This window comes from Triticum urartu, chromosome 7A (genome assembly GCF_056163025.1).
Source record: "Triticum urartu cultivar PI428250 chromosome 7A, HENAU_Tu73, whole genome shotgun sequence".
NCBI classification, from domain to species: Eukaryota; Viridiplantae; Streptophyta; class Magnoliopsida; order Poales; family Poaceae; genus Triticum; species Triticum urartu.
In genome coordinates this window covers 731,553,433-731,569,507 of record NC_141879.1, presented here as the reverse complement: position 1 = coordinate 731,569,507, position 16,075 = coordinate 731,553,433, and the positions used below count along the sequence as shown (strand labels likewise).

General features: G+C 42.4%; 1 pseudogene; it reads left to right on the top strand.

The window, feature by feature from the left end:
* Positions 1-12,473: 12,473 nt before the first annotated feature.
* Positions 12,474-13,293, top strand: LOC147962383 (uncharacterized; annotated as a pseudogene).
* Positions 13,294-16,075: the final 2,782 nt, after the last annotated feature.

Here is a 16,075-nt window from a genome sequence, read left to right as displayed (position 1 = left end):
TTGGTAAAACATATGCATAAATAAATGTTACAAAACTAACACTATTGCAAAAAAATAAATTTAAGAATGTTCTCATGATATATTTTGAAAAAATAAAATATATGAAGCACGTGAAAAAATGTTTTATAAAAAAGATAAATCTATTGGATTGAAGTCAAATGGGATGCTATTTTTAAGAAAAATGTGTAACATGACCTACATATATTTGCTCCAAATGTACAACATACAAATATATGTAGGTCATGCTACAAAAATGTGTAACATGACTATCTACTAGTGGTTGGGGCTCGCCATTGTAGGACTCTTGAGAGGAAGCTGTGCGTGTATTTCTCCCTCTTAAAAAAACTCATCTTCATCTCAAAATTAAAAAGAGCTTTCTCACAACACGTGGACATCACGTCCATCTCAAAAAGAAAAAGAAAAAACTAAAAAAAAATCTCAAGAAGAAAAAGGAAAAAATCTCACTTCCAACTTTCAAAATTAATCTCCAAAAAAAGCTTTTCTCAAAATAAAAAAATCGCACTTTCATCTTCCAAAAATAATCTCAAAAACATCAAAGTTTCTCACCACGGCCAACCAGCATGCGCTCTTCTCCCGCACGTTAATATTTTAGTGCCTACACAAAAGTAAGTGAAACAAATTAACATGCATGGTTGCTGAGGTGGCATGGTTGCATGAATAGATTAGTGCACAATTGTTACTTGTGACCACAATGCATGACTTGATGAGGTGGCATAGTTGCATGAAGAGGAAAAACATGCATGGTTGCATGTATAGATTAGTGCACAAATTGTAACTTATGACTACATCATTGACTTGATGATGTGGCACAGTTGCATGAAAAGGAAAAATAGATAGTGGATTACAATTATTTAAGAATAAAGGATTAATGTGATTGAGTGGCGTGTTGGGAAGGTGCGATCAAATATGACGTGGTGGGAAAAAATGATTGGATAAAAAAACCAATGGTTGGACATGGTGGAAGGGGGAGAACCGGTTGATGGAGAGTTTTGCCTGGCACAAAAAGAAACGCTACTTTTTTAAGTACTAGGTATGTGCTTGTGTGCTCCCACGGAGCTGAAAATTTATAATGTATAGATGCTATGTATGTTTTAAGTTAGAACGGGACACAATTTCACCTCATATGACATGGGGCAAACGGGAAGCACCAAGATTATAATTTTGATCATAAATTTGGTGGCATGGGTCATGCATGGTAAGTAAACTAATGTGATTGAGCGGCATACAGAGAGGTGTAGTCAAATATGACATGGAATTAAGCGGTGTAATTCCACATTATTCCAAATGTTAAGTTAATAACTAGCACAATGCGCACGCGTTGCTACGAAGCCATAAAAGTCGATGAGTTCTCATCGGCTTAGGAGATTATCAAAAGATGATGGTCTTGCAGCCGTTGTATGGTCCACGATTGAAAAAGAGAACAAAAATATAATGGAAGGTCATGTTGCAATCACTAAAGAGTTTCCAGCGATCATAGTAGGTCATTTGCAAGATTTACAGTGAGATAAGTAAGTGTTTTTTTTAATGATATGAGTATGTTGAATGCACAAGATCGTGAATTCACTAATAGAGAAATGGCTAGCCACAACTTTAGTTGGTGGCGTCATGTTTAATCAACGCCAACACTATTTTTTTATATAGTGGTGGCATCGCATATTTCGTATATCATCACTATGCCTTTAGGGGTGGCGTTGATTTTTTATTGAATGCTACTTATATGTGGGTGTTGGAAATATGCCCTAGAGGCAATAATAAAATGGTTATTATTATATTTCCTTGTTCGTGATAATTGTCTATTGTTCATGCTATAATTGTGTTATCCGGAAATCATAATACATGTGTAAATACATAGACCACAACACGTCCCTAGTGAGCATCTAGTTGACTAGCTCGTTGATCAAAAGATAGCCATGGTTTCCTGACTATGGACATTGGATGTCATTGATAACGGGATCACATTATTAGGAGAATGATGTGATGGACAAGACCCAATCCTAAGCATAGCTCAAAGATCGTGTAGTTCGTTTGTTATAGCTTTTCCGAATGTCAAGTATCATTTCCTTAGACCATGAGATTGTGCAACTCCCGGATACCGTAGGAGTGCTTTGGGTGTGCCAAACGTCACAACATAACTGGGTGACTATAAAGGTGCACTATGGGTATCTCCGAAAGTGTCTGTTGGGTTGGCACGAATCGAGACTGGGATTTGTCACTCCGTATGACGGAGAGGTATCTCTGGGCCCACTCGGTAATGCATCATCATAATGAGCTCAATGTGACCAAGTGGTTGATCACGGGATCATGCATTATGGTACGAGTAAAGTGACTTGCCGGTAACGAGATTGAACGAGGTATTGGGATACCGATGATCGAGTCTCGGGCAAGTAACGTACCGATTGACAAAGGGAATTGTATACGGGATTGATTGAATCCTCGACATCGTGGTTCATCCGATGAGATCATCGAGGAGCATGTGGGAGCCAACATGGGTATCTAGATCCCGCTGTTGGTTATTGACCGGAGAGTCGTCTCGGTCATGTATGCGTGTCTCCCGAACCCGCAGGGTCTACACACTTAAGGTTCGGTGACGCTAGGATTGTTGAGATATTAGTATACGGTAACTCGAAAGTTGTTCGGAGTCCTGGATGAGATCCGGACGTCATGAGGAGTTCCGGAATGGTCCGTAGGTGAAGATTTATATATAGGAAGTCAAGTTTCGGCCATCGGGAAAGTTTTGGGGGTAATCGGTATTGTACCGGGACCACCGGAAGGGTCCCGGGGGTCCACCGGGTGGGGCCACCTATCCCGAAGGGCCCCATGGGCTGAAGTGGGAGGGGAACCTACCCCTGGTGGGCTGGTGCGCCCCCCATGGGCCTCCCCTGCGCTCCACTTGGGTATGTAGATGCACTCCACTCTCCCTCGTTGCTAGATGACTCCATAGATTGATCTTGGTGATGCGTAGAAAATTTTAAAATTCTGCTACATTCCCCAACAGTGGCATCATGAGCTAGGTCTATGTGTAGTTTATATGCACGAGTAGAACACAAAGCAGTTGTGGGCGTCGATATTGTCAATTTACTTGCCGTTACTAGTGTTATCTTGATTCGGCGGCATTGTGGGATGAAGCGGCCCGGACCGACCTTACACGTACGCTTACGTGAGACTGGTTCCACCGACTGATATGCACTAGTTGCATAAGGTGGCTAGCGGGTGTCTGTCTCTCCCACTTTAGTCGGATCGGATTCGATGAAAAGGGTCCTTATGAAGGGTAAATAGAAATTGGCATATCACGTTGTGGTTTTGGCGTAGGTAAGAAATGTTCTTGCTAGAAACCTATAGCAGCCACGTAAAAAAACTTGCAACAACAATTAGAGGACGTCTAACTTGTTTTTGCAGCATGTGCCGTGTGATGTGATATGGCCAAAAGGATGTGATGAATGATATATGTGATGTATGAGATTGATCATGTTCTTGTAATAGGAATCACGACTTGCATGTCGATGAGTATGACAACCGGCAGGAGCCATAGGAGTTGTCTTAATTTATTTATGACCTGCGTGTCAACATAAACGTCATGTAATTACTTTACTTTATTGATAAAGCGTTAGCCATAGTAGTAGAAGTAATAGATGACGAGACAACTTCAAGAAGACACGATGATGGAGATCACGATGATGGAGATCATGATGATGGAGATCATGATGATGGAGATCATGGTGTCATGCCGGTGACAACGATGATCATGGAGCCCCGAAGATGGAGATCAAAAGGAGCAAATGATATTGGACATATCATGTCACTATTTGATTGCATGTGATGTTTATCATGTTTTACATCTTATTTGCTTAGAACGACGATAGCTTAAATAAGATGATTCCTTGTAATAATTTCAAGAAAGTGTTCCCCCTAACTGTGCACCGTTGCGAAGGTTCGTTGTTTCAAAGCACCACGTGATGATCGGGTGTGATAGATTCTAACGTTCGAATACAACGGGTGTAAGCCAGATTTACACACGCAATACACTTAGGTTGACTTGACGAGCCTAGCATGTACAGACATGGCCTCGGAACACGGAAGACCGAAAGGTCGAGCATGCGTCGTATAGAAGATACGATCAACATGAAGATGTTCACCGATGTTGACTAGTCCATCTCACGTGATGATCGGACACGGCCTAGTTGACTCGGATCATGTTTCACTTAGATGACTAGAGGGATGTCTATCTGAGTGGGAGTTCATTAAATAATTTGATTAGATGAACTTAATTATCATGAACTTAGTCTAAAATCTTTACATTATGTCTTGTAGATCAAATGGCCCACGCTAATGTTGCCCTCAACTTCAACGCGTTCCTAGAGAAAACCAAGCTGAAAGATGATGGCAGCAACTATACGGACTGGGTCCGGAACCTGAGGATCATCCTCATAGATGCCAAGAAAGATTATGTCCTAGAAGCACCGCTAGGTGACGCACCCATCCCAGAGAACCAAGACGTTATGAACGCTTGGCGGTCACGTGCTGATGATTACTCCCTCGTTTAGTGTGGTATGCTTTACAGCTTAGAACCGGGGCTCCAAAAGCGTTTTGAGCAATATGGAGCATATGAGATGTTCGAAGAGCTGAAAATGGTTTTCCAAGCTCATGCCCGGATCGAGAGATATGAAGTCTCCGACAAGTTCTTCAGTTGTAAGATGGAGGAAAATAGTTCTGTCAGTGAGCACATACTCAAAATGTCTGGGTTGCATAACCGCTTGACTCAGCTGGGAGTTAATCTCCCGGATGACGCGGTCATTGACAGAATCCTTCAGTCGCTTCCACCGAGCTACAAGAGCTTTGTGATGAACTTCAATATGCAGGGGATGGAAAATACCATTCCTGAGGTATATTCAATGCTGAAATCAGCGGAGGTGGAGATCAAAAAGAAACATCAAGTGTTGATGGTGAATAAAACCACTAAGTTTAAGAAAGGCAAGGGTAAGAAGAACTTCAAGAAGGACGGCAAGGGGGTTGCCGCGCCCGGTAAGCAAGCTGCCGGGAAGAAGCCAAAGAATGGACCCAAGCCCGAGACTGAGTGTTTTTATTGCAAGGGAAGTGGTCACTGGAAGCGGAACTGCCCCAAATACTTAGCGGACAAGAAGGCCGGCAACACTAAAGGTATATGTGATATACATGTAATTGATGTGTACCTTACCAGTACTCGTAGTAGCTCCTGGGTATTTGATACCGGTGTGGTTGCTCACATTTGTAACTCAAAGTAGGAGCTGCGGAATAAGCGGAGACTGGCGAAGGACGAGGTGACAATGCGCGTCGGGAATGGTTCCAAGGTCGATGTGATCGCCGTCGGCACGCTGCCTCTACATTTACCTACGGGATTAGTTTTGAACCTCAATAATTGTTATTCAGTGCCAGCTTTGAGCATGAACATTGTATCAGGATCTCGTTTAATTCGAGATGGCTACTCATTTAAATCCGAGAATAATGGTTGTTCCATTTATATGAGAGATATGTTTTATGGTCATGCCCCGCTTGTGAATGGTTTATTCTTAATGAATCTCGAGCGTAATGTTACACATATTCATAGTGTGAATACCAAAAGATGTAAGGTTGATAATGATAGTCCCACATACTTGTGGCACTGCCGCCTTGGTCACATAGGTGTCAAACGCATGAAGAAGCTCCATGCAGATGGACTTTTAGAATCTCTTGATTACGAATCATTTGACATGTGCGAACCATGCCTCATGGGTAAAATGACCAAGACTCCGTTCTCAGGAACAATGGAGCGAGCAACCAACTTATTGGAAATCATACATACTGATGTGTGCGGTCCAGTGAGTGTTGAGGCTCGCGGTGGCTATCGTTATGTTCTCACCCTCACTGATGACTTGAGTAGATATGGGTATGTCTACTTAATGAAATACAAGTCTGAGACCTTTGAAAAGTTAAAGGAATTTCAGAGTGAGGTTGAAAATCAATGTGACGGGAAAATCAAGTTCTTGCGATCAGATCGTGGGGGGAATACTTGAGTCACGAATTTGGCACGCACTTAAGGAAATGTGGAATAGTTTCACAAGTCACGCCGTCTGGAATACCTCAGCGTAATGGTGTGTCCGAACGTCGTAATCGCACTCTATTGGATATGGTGCGATCTATGATGTCTCTTACCGATCTACCGTTGTCATTTTGGGGCTATGCTTTAGAGACTGCCGCATTCACTTTAAATAGGGCTCCGTCGAAATCCGTTGAGACGACACCGTATGAATTATGGTTTGGGAAGAAACCTAAGATGTCGTTTATAAAAGTTTGGGGATGCGATGCTTATGTCAAGAAACTTCAACCTGAAAAGCTCGAACCCAAGTCGGAAAAATGCGTCTTCATAGGATACCCTAAAGAAACTATTGGGTATACCTTCTACCTCAGATCCGAAGGCAAGATCTTTGTTGCCAAGAATGGATCCTTTTTAGAGAAAGAGTTTCTCTCGAAAGAAGTAAGTGGGAGGAAAGTAGAACTTGATGAAGTATTACCTCTTGAACCGGAAAGTGGCGCAACTCAAGAAAATGTTCCTGAGGTGCCTACACCGACTAGAGAGGAAGTTAATGATGATGATCATGAAACTTCAGATCAAGTTGCTACCGAACTTCGTAGGTCCACAAGGACACGTTCCGCACCAGAGTGGTACGGCAACCCTGTCTTGGAAATCATGTTGTTAGACAACGGTGAACCTTCGAACTATGAGGAAGTGATGGCAGGCCCAGATTCTGACAAATGGCTGGAAGCCATGAAATCCAAGATAGGATCCATGTATGAAAATGAAGTATGGACTTTGACTGACTTGCCCAATGATCGGCGAGCCATAGAAAATAAATGGATCTTTAAGAAGAAGATAGACGCGGATGGTAATGTAACCATCTATAAAGCTCGGCTTGTCGCTAAGGGTTATCGACAAGTTCAAGGGGTTGACTACGATGAGACTTTCTCACCCGTAGCGAAGCTGAAGTCCGTCCGAATCATGTTAGCAATTGCCGCATTCTATGATTATGAGATATGGCAAATGGACGTCAAAACGACATTCCTTAATGGTTTCCTTAAGGAAGAATTGTATATGATGCAGCCGGAAGGTTTTGTCGATCCTAAGAATGCTAACAAGGTGTGCAAGCTCCAACGCTCAATCTATGGGCTGGTGCAAGCATCTCGGAGTTGGAACATTCGTTTTGATGAGATGATCAAAGCGTTTGGGTTTGCGCAGACTTATGGAGAAGCCTGCATTTACAAGAAAGTGAGTGGGAGCTCTGTAGCATTTCTCATATTGTATGTGGATGACATACTGTTGATGGGAAATGATATAGAATTCTTAGAAAGCATAAAGGCCTACTTGAACAAGTGTTTTTCAATGAAGGATCTTGGAGAAGCTGCTTACATATTAGGCATCAAGATCTATAGAGATAGATCGAGACGTCTATTGGTCTTTCACAGAGTACGTACCTTGACAAGATATTGAAGAAGTTCAATATGGATCAGTCAAAGAAGGGGTTCTTGCCTGTGTTGCAAGGTACGAGATTGAGCACGGCTCAATGCCCGACCACGACAGAAGATAGAGAAAAGATGAGTGTCGTCCCCTATGCCTCGGCCATAGGGTCTATCATGTATGCTATGCTGTGTACCAGACCTGATGTAAACCTTGCCGTAAGTTTGGTAGGAAGGTACCAAAGTAATCCCGGCATGGAACACTGGACGGCGGTCAAGAATATCCTGAAGTACCTGAAGAGGACTGGGGATATGTTTCTCGTTTATGGAGGTGACGAAGGGCTCGTCGTAAAGGATTACGTCGATGCTAGCTTCGACACAGATCTGGATGACTCTAAGTCACAAACCGGATACGTGTATATTTTGAATGGTGGGGCAGTAAGTTGGTGCAGTTGCAAGCAAAGCGTTGTGGCGGGATCTACATGTGAAGTGGAGTACATGGCAACCTCGGAGGCAGCACAAGAAGCAATCTGGGTGAAGGAGTTCATTACCGACCTAGGAGTCATTCCCAATGTGTTGGGCCCGATGACTCTCTTCTGTGACAACACTGGAGCTATTGCCCTTGCCAAGGAGCCCAGGTTTCACAGGAAGACCAGGCATATCAAGCGTCGCTTCAATTCCATTCGTGAAAGTGTTCAAAATGGAGACATAGATATTTGTAAAGTACATACGGACCTGAATGTGGCAGATCCGTTGACTAAACCTCTCCCTAGAGCAAAACATGATCAACATCAGGACTCTATGGGTGTTCGATTCATCACAATGTAACTAGATTATTGACTCTAGTGCAAGTGGGAGACTGTTGGAAATATGCCCTAGAGGCAATAATAAAATGGTTATTATTATATTTCCTTGTTCGTGATAATTGTCTATTGTTCATGCTATAATTGTGTTATCCGGAAATCATAATACATGTGTGAATACATAGACCACAACACGTCCCTAGTGAGCATCTAGTTGACTAGCTCGTTGATCAAAAGATAGCCATGGTTTCCTGACTATGGACATTGGATGTCATTGATAACGGGATCACATTATTAGGAGAATGATGTGATGGACAAGACCCAATCCTAAGCATAGCTCAAAGATCGTGTAGTTCGTTTGTTATAGCTTTTCCGAATGTCAAGTATCATTTCCTTAGACCATGAGATTGTGCAACTCCCGGATACCGTAGGAGTGCTTTGGGTGTGCCAAACGTCACAACATAACTGGGTGACTATAAAGGTGCACTATGGGTATCTCCGAAAGTGTCTGTTGGGTTGGCACGAATCGAGACTGGGATTTGTCACTCCGTATGACGGAGAGGTATCTCTGGGCCCACTCGGTAATGCATCATCATAATGAGCTCAATGTGACCAAGTGGTTGATCACGGGATCATGCATTATGGTACGAGTAAAGTGACTTGCCGGTAACGAGATTGAACGAGGTATTGGGATACCGACGATCGAGTCTCGGGCAAGTAACGTACCGATTGACAAAGGGAATTGTATACGGGATTGATTGAATCCTCGACATCGTGGTTCATCCGATGAGATCATCAAGGAGCATGTGGGAGCCAACATGGGTATCCAGATCCCGCTGTTGGTTATTGACCGGAGAGTCGTCTCGGTCATGTCTGCGTGTCTCCCGAACCCGTAGGGTCTACACACTTAAGGTTCGGTGACGCTAGGGTTGTTGAGATATTAGTATACGGTAACCCAAAAGTTGTTCGGAGTCCCGGATGAGATCCCGGACGTCACGAGGAGTTCCGGAATGGTCCAGAGGTGAAGATTTATATATAGGAAGTCAAGTTTCGGCCATCGGGAAAGTTTCGGGGGTAATCGGTATTGTACCGGGACCACCAGAAGGGTCCCGGGGGTCCACCGGGTGGGGCCACCTATCCCGGAGGGCCCCATGGGCTGAAGTGGGAGGGGAACCTGCCCCTGGTGGGCTGGTGCGCCCCCATGGGCTTCCCCCTATGCCTAGGGTTGGAAACCCTAGGGGTGGGGGGCGCCCCACTTGGCTTGGGGGGCAAGCCACCCCCTTGGCTGCCACCCCCCCTTGGAGATCCCATCTCCTAGGGCCGGCGCCCCCCCTAGGGGTCCTATATATAGTGGGGGGAGGGAGGGCAGCCGCACCCTAGCCCCTGGCGCCTCCCTCTCCCTCCTGTGACACCTCTCCCTCTCCCTGAGCTTGGTGAAGCCCTGCCGAGATCACCGTTGCTTCCACCACCACGCCGTCGTGCTGCTGGATCTCCATCAACCTCTCCTTCTCCCTTGTTGGATCAAGTTGGAGGAGACGTCTTCCCAACCGTACGTGTGTTGAATGCGGAGGTGCCGTCCGTTCGGCGCTAGGTCATCGGTGATTTGGATCACGACGAGTACGACTCCATCAACCCCGTTCTCTTGAACGCTTCCGCTCGTGATCTACAAGGGTACGTAGATGCACTCCCCTCTCCCTTGTTGCTAGATGACTCCATAGATTGATCTTGGTGATGCGTAGAAAATTTTAAAATTCTGCTACGTTCCCCAACAGTGGGACCTAACATTCTGACCAGGCATAACTTAGTGGCGGCGTCATGAAACCATGCAATGCCAGCACTAAAGCTAATAGCTATGGCGTCGTAATTTTCATGACGCCACTAATATATATTTTGCGGGTCCACTTTCGAGGCGTGATACTCTCAAGTGTACCTATAATTTTTGATTGTTTCATGCTATTATAGTATCAATCTTGGATGTTTTATATGCAATTACAAGCATTTATATATCATTTTTTGGACTAACTTATTAACTTAGTGCCCAAAGCTAGTTGTTGTTTTTTGCTTGTTTTTGGTTTTCCAGAATATCAGTATCAAACGAAGTCTGAATGCCGCAAAACTTTTGGAGATCTTTTTCTGAAAAAGAGACCCTGGAAGCTTCGGGAGAGAGCTAGAAAATGAAGGAGGGGCCCACGAGGCACCAGGGCGCGTCCTGGTGGCTGGTGGGGCCCGTGTTCACCCATTTGACCTAATTCCGCCTCTATAAATTCTCTAAAATCAGGAAACTAACAGGAAGCCACCCGAAATACTTTTTCTGCCGCCGCAAGCTTTTGTTCTTCAGAGATCCCATCTAGAGGCCTTTTTCGGCACTCTGCCGGAGGAGGAATCAACTACGAAGGGGCTCTACATCGACCTTGATGCCCTTTCGATGATGTGTGAGTAGTTTACCACACACCTATGGGTCCATAGGTAGTAGATAGATGGCTTCTTCTCTCTCTTTGATCTTCAATACGATGTTCTCCTCGATGTTTTTGGAGTTCTATTTGATGTAATCACTTTTTACGGTGTGTTTGTTGGGATCTGATGAATTATGAGTTTATGATTAGATTATCCATAAATACCATTTGAGTCTTCTCTGAACTCTTTTATGCATGATTATTATAGCTTTGTATTTCTCTCAGATCTATTGATTTGCTTTGGCCAACTAGATTGAATTTTCTTGCAATGAGAGGGGTGCTTTGTGATGGGTTCGATCTTGCGGTGCTCAATCCCAATGACAGAAAGGGACATGACACATATTTGTATCGTTGTCATTAAGGATAAAAAGATGTGGTTTATTCATGCGTGAATTTACTTTGTCTACATCATGTCATCTTACTTAAGGTGTTACTCCATTCTTTATGAACTTAATACTCTAGATGCATGCTAGATAGCGGTTGATGTGTGGAGTAATAGCAGTAGATGCAGGCAGGAGTCGGTCTACGTGTCTCGGACGTGATGCCTATATACATGATCATTGCCTTGGATATCATCATGATTATTCGCTTTTCTATCAATTGCCCAACAGTAATTTGTTTACCCACCGCATGCTATTTACAAGAGAGAAGCCTCTGATGAAAACTATGACCCCCATGTCTACTTTTATCATATATTAAAATCCCAAAATACATTGCTGTAATTTTTTACTTTATTTATTTTGTGTTTTATTTATCTATCTATCACTACAAAATTTAATCTTTGCAGATAACCACCGAGAGATTGGCATTCCCTTGTTCACGTAGGGCGCAAGTATTTATTATTTTGTGTGCAGGTATTACTAACGAGGTGTTGTGTGGTTCTCCTACTGGATTGATAACCTTGGTTCTTAACTGAGTGGAATATTTATCTCTATTGTACTACATCATCATCTCCTCTTCGAGAAAATCCCAACGCAGCTCACAAGTAGCAGGGCCCTTTATCTGACCCACATAACACCAGCGTGGCTAACGTCGCACACCACAAATATATGTAGTAGTGGTGGCGTTGGTTACGTCCGGGATGCCACTAATTACGTCACAACACTATTCACATGTGAACCTAGCTTATTCATCTCTATCTAGCTATCTCTCTTCCTTTCCTCCTTCTCTCTTCTCTTGTTTTTGAGAAAACAACAAATTCTTTCTCATGATTCTAATTAGATAGTTAGATTTACCTAGGTGATGCATTAATTAAGCTTCTTAGCCACACACACACACACTCCCCTAAGCTAACTCTCTCCTCCACCCACTCACACACTTGCATTACACTTTCCACCACTCTCCATTAATGGTGCCCGCCAACCTACATACGCGTCGGCCGGCCGCGCGATTGATCAACGACTAGCTCGAGATAATCTTCTCGTCTCTCTTTAGGTAAATATAACAAACTTCTCGTTAAATATATGCATGATGATGTGGATGCATGTGTGATGGATATGTGTGTGATTGCTATATAAATTGCATTGTGTTGCTCACGCTATGTTTCTTATTGCAGGGAATGTCTAGAGAGTTGCGGGTGTTTTTAGCGAAACGTTGATTCATTTCCGTTTCGTCAAATTTTTGCCACTCAATATGTCTCACTTTTACCAAAGGTCACATCAAATTTTTTATGACCTCATTGGTAATATATATAATTCTTCTCTACTTATACCCTTTGTGGGCTGCTTGATCTATGGAAAGATTCAATATGGATCGAAGTGTGAATGGCTTCCTCAATTTCACGGTGGGAAATATGATACAAAAGGGCGACGTGCAGATATTATGTCCATGTAAGAAGTGCAAAAATGGAGTTTTCCACAACCCATTCGAAGGCAGCGTGATGGTGCACTTGCCCCGTCATGATTTTATTCTAGGTTATACACGGTGGACAAAGCATGGTGAGGAGGAGGAGGATGGTGTTAGCAATGATGAAGAAGCGGCGAGTCATGTACAAGCGGAAGACCCATTTGATGGAGGAGAGGCATCGGAAGGAGGAAGCAATAAACAGATGCAGGGAGTAGAAAATGATGAAAATGACACCTGAACATGAAGAGGATCATCAGGCTGGAAATGATCATGCTTTCACACAGGAGATGTCATTGGTTGCAATGCTGCAGGACCCTCATGTCAAAGATCTACTCCGGAAGAAGACGACAAACGAGAGAGTTGCTATTAAAGGGGCTCTCAAGTTGGGGCAACTAGAAATATACGCCAAAACACCACTGTATGAAGGTTGCGACCCCAAGCCCGCCTGCCTGCACGTCATGCTCAAACCTCTAGACATCAAGGCAAAATTCAAGAGAACGGACGCAAGCCTGGATGCTGCATTGGAATATTTACACAAAGTTTTTTCCAAGGGGAATTTGTTGCCTCGTAGTGTCGATGAGGCGAAGAAGATCGTGTGCCCTCTTGATTTGTTGCATGTAAGATATCACACATGCATAAATGATGGCATCATATATCGAAATGAGTATGAGCACAAAACAAAGTGTCCAAATTGCAAGGAACCCTAATTGAAGCCTGGAAAGAAGGATCCTCAAAAGGTTGTATTTGTACTTTCCGCTGATTCCTCGCCTGTGATGGCCCACAATTATAGGGGATCAATAGTAGTCCTTTCGCTAAGTAAGAGTGTCGAACCCAACAAGGAGCAGAAGGAATCAATAGCGGTTTTCAGTAAGATATTCTCTGCAAGTGTTGTAAGACGGTTGTGTGATAGATAGTTTGATAGTGGTATAATTCATAACAAGTAACCAAAGGATAAGACGAGGAAGCAAAGTGGCTCGATCCTTTTTATTGCAAAGGATAAGATGGAAGTACATTTCATAGTGATTAAAATGTTCTCGAGGACACAAGGGAATTTCGTCTAGTTACTTTCACCATGATTCATAGACTCGCGTTCACTGCTTTGATAAGTTAATATGTGGGTAGACCGGAGCTAAGGTGTTGTTCTTACTGGAACAAACAACCTACTTATGATTACCCCCTATCGCAAGCATCTGCAACTACAAGAGAAGAATTAATATAAATCTAATCATAACATTAAACATGTGGATCCAAAACAGCCCCTTACGGGACAGCTCATAAACTGGGGTTTAGATTTCTATCACTCCCGCAAACCATCATCTACAAACTAATTCCACAATGCCTTCCCCTAGGACCAAACATGATAATGTGTCATGTAGTCAACATTCACGCGACACCACTAGAGGAAGAACAACACAACACATCATCAATACATTGAACAAAATCAACTTCACATGATTACTTATAACAAGACTTCTCCCATGTCGTCAAGAACAAAAGGAACTACTCACAAATCATATTAATGTCATGATCAGAGGATATAAATTTGTAATTAACAATTTGAACATATAATCTTCCACCAAGTAAACCAACTAGCATCAACTACAAGATGTAATCAACACTATTAGCAACCCACATGTACCAATATGAGGTTCGAGACAAAGATTGGGTACAAGAGATGAACTAGGGGTTGGAGATGAGATGGTGCTGGTGAAGATGTTGATGGAGATGAGTCCTACCACAATGAGAGGAGTGTTGGTGATGGCAATGGCTTTGATTTCCCCCTCCTAAAGGGAAGTATCACCAGCGGAATCGCTCCGCTAGAGAGCAAAAGTGCTCCTGCCCAGGTTATGCCTTGAGATGGCGGAGCTTCGCCCCGAAAGTCTTCTCCTGATATTTTCAGGGTAAATGGTTTCATATAGCGGAAGATGGGCATCAGTGTACGGGCCCCACAAGCTCACATGGCACGCCCCGGGGGGAGGGTGCGCCACTTTAGCTTGCTGCCCCATGGAGGGTCCTATATGGTATCTCTTTCTTTCAGTATTTTTTATATATTCCAAAATAAATCTTCGTAAATTTTCAGGTCATTTGGAGCTCCGGAGAATAGCTATTTCTATTGTAGCTCTTTTAGGTCCAGAATTTTAGTTGCTGGCAATCTCGGTTTTGTGATGTAACTTGCAATTTTAAGAGAGGAAGGACATTAAAATTGCATCAAAAGTGAAATATAACTTTAAAACAATAAAAATAATAGTAGGAAAACATGATGCATAATACTCCCCAAGTTTAGACTCCGCTTGTCCTAAAGCGAATACTGAGCTCGATAATCATGTCCACAGGTTTACAGTGAGAGAGGTGTCTATAAAAGAAAATATGGACACAATAGCATCATGATCATTATTATAACATCAATTAACAATCATAAAACTTCTCATGATTAAGTAACAATTCATTCACAAGCTAAAGGGTGTAAGCAATAAACTTTGTTGGAAACTAATAAACTATGTTCTCAGTCATCAATGCAATTGCAATTCATCATATTTTCAGGAAGGGTTTATGTAAGAGCTTTTGATTTAGTAAACTTCACATACTCAACCATCATATAGTCTTCCATGATTGTTAGCACTCAAAGCGTATTTTTAGAACAAACAATTTCAATCAAACACAAATGAAGATGGGGGCTTAATATTTCACCTCCGAACTTACTTATCTCGGGGATACTGTCAACAATAATAACTCATGATTACACATATATAACTAGATATATATGTCTGGATCATTCCTACCACATGATGCTTGCTGAGTGGAGAATAATTGAGATTGGAATAGGAGCAAATATTTTTTACTCTTGTATGAAAGTAAAAATTAAACACTGAGAGATAGGCCCTTCTCATTGGGAAGCAGATGTGCACTTTTGATTGTTGGGTGTGCAAACTCCTAATGCAAAAGGAATGTCACTTTATATTGCCCCCTATGATAGGAACCTTTATCGAGCAATCCGTCGCTTTTATTGCGTTACCATCATAAGATCGTACAAAGCTTGTTTTTCCTTCTAATAAAAGATAATACATATTTAGGAGCAATTTTTATTGCCTACACCGATGACAACTTACTTGAAGGATTTTATTTAAATCAATAAAATTACTATAAAAATATCTAAAAATGATATGATAATAACATGAAACAATAAAAAATAATATAAATATGTTTGAGACGTATCAACATCCCCAAGCTTAACCTTTGCTCGTCCTAGAGTAGATAGATGATAAAACAAATATATTTTTTTATGTCGAATTTACCTAACATAATCTTGACGAAATGATGTAAAATATTGTGAACTCAAGATAAAAGTGATTCAAGGCAACTGTTTATAATTGATGATAAGCAAGTAACATTAAAACATGCAAGTAAAATCACCTCTCGCTTTTCATGGATCAATGCTTTCTTGTCATGACCACCAACACTAGAAGGTTTAGAAAGGTGCCAAGTGTATCA